This window comes from Dufourea novaeangliae, unplaced genomic scaffold (assembly GCF_001272555.1).
Source record: "Dufourea novaeangliae isolate 0120121106 unplaced genomic scaffold, ASM127255v1 scaffold78, whole genome shotgun sequence".
In the NCBI taxonomy this organism is placed as follows: domain Eukaryota; kingdom Metazoa; phylum Arthropoda; class Insecta; order Hymenoptera; family Halictidae; genus Dufourea; species Dufourea novaeangliae.
The window spans coordinates 817925-820013 of NW_015373959.1; positions in this window are offsets into that span (position 1 = coordinate 817925).

Sequence of the window (2089 nt, forward strand, 5' to 3'; positions counted from 1 at the left end):
TCAAGATGAAAATTAAGTGGTTTTATAACAATTGTTAATTACAAACACTAGCAAAGCTTATTGTTCGAAAATTATTAATATACTGCGGATTTTATGCAGTTACAACGTACCCAATTGTCTGAAATTCAGTATATTAAAAAGTTTCATAAGTATTAATGCGGTTTTCATTTTACATGGGAGCTGATAGAACCTTCGACGGAATAAAGAAATTTTCATTTGTTTCTAATTTTCAAAAATAAATCGTCAAAGATTGATATTTGCATAAAGATCCCAGTCTAATTATTAGAATTTCATTGTAAACAATTTAAGATTAGATTATCTGTTACATTCAGCTGAATATCATTTTCGAAAAACTGTAAATGGAGACATAAGAAAATAAAATAAGGTTTTGAACAGTTTTGCTCGGTGACTCTATTTAATTTTCATCTTGAACATGTCTGTGCATTTTTAATTATAAGAAAGATATAATTAAAAGAACATAAATTTCTAATGGAACATACTGTATGTTGATGAAATCCGGTTGCGCCGTCCTCCGTGCAAATTACCAAAGACATTTCTTTAATTAAATCAATGTACTTATGCACCGTTAACGACTAATTCTCACTCAGCACACACGTACACATACACATGCATACATGCACACACACACACATACACGTTCAGCCGGTAATGATTAACTTACACGAGCATCAATCACGCCCTTAAGTGTTACGCGTAAATACAAATGGAGCCTAGTCAAAAGTAACATTTACGATTAATGTATCACCATTTATGTTCGTGTCATCTTTTCACCGCATTCTTCTTTGGCACGTGCGTTTACATCGTTGTTTAGTGCTGCTATTATTATCACTATCACCATTATTATTATTATTATTATTGTTGCTATACCCCACTTTACCGACGATTATCGTTACCCTTATTATTATTACAATTTATTGCTATCGCTGTTGATAGATTATTAATATTATAATTATGACGTAATCATTATTGTCGCTATGATTCTTGGTGGTATCGTTACTGTAAAACTTTATTATTATCATTATTATTACTTTTGTATCTATTCTTACTGTTATTATCCGCGATGTATAGGAATGGTGATTACGATTATCCATATATTATTACTCTGATCTTTTTTCTTTTCTTTCTTTTTGTTGATATCGATCGTTCAATGTTAGACAATTATTGTGACGTAACAACGTGATTCGATTTTATGATCGCGATCCCAAGACACTTTTGTATCGATTTTTACAAAACCGTTTAGAGAAGTCGAGGCGAACAGGCATCGCCTGGTTATCGACGTACTTAGATCGGTTCTTCCACCACGGAAAATGTGTTCGAATTTACAGATCACTGGGAAGGAAACACGGATATATTTTAAATTGTAGAAGCATTTTTCAATTATGCTTGCAAAACTTACGAGAATCACTCGTGTAAATAAAAGCCCCGCGTGGTTTCCCCGTGTAGACCAATCAAATAATGTACATTGAAATGGGGAATTAATACGTGTCGGTTGACCAGAACGGAATGAATGCAAAACCAATTTGATCCTGTTTGCCCCGCGTCATCGTAACTACCATTACTATTCAGTACCAACGTAATTTATCATTACCATTAGATTATACGTAGTTCTTTTTTGTTTTTTTAAACGCAAGAGACGCATGATCCGTGAAAACGAACCCACACGTTCCACGGATACACTAATGTCGACCTGCAATGTTAACAGATTACGATACTTTATTTTGCTGTTTTTTCTTCTCTCGTAGAACCTTCTTTCTTTTTTGTTTTGTTTTCTTTATCATTTATTTTTTAATTTTAGATATGTGCGTCCACCGCGTTCGTTTTCCTTGGTGCTGTTGAATGTACGATCATTCGGGTATGCGAAACGCGATCGTTCGATTCGACCCTGTCTCTCGTCAATCATTGGAGAATTCACGAGAACACGGAAATCGATCGATTCCGTTTCGTTCGTGTCCGATCGAAAAACCATCGGTTGAAACGCTGGTCGAACGTTTCAGCGACCGGAGTCGAAAGTTTTTCCTGCGTTTTCAATCGCATTGAAATGTTTTTTTTTTTTTTTTTTTTTTTTTTA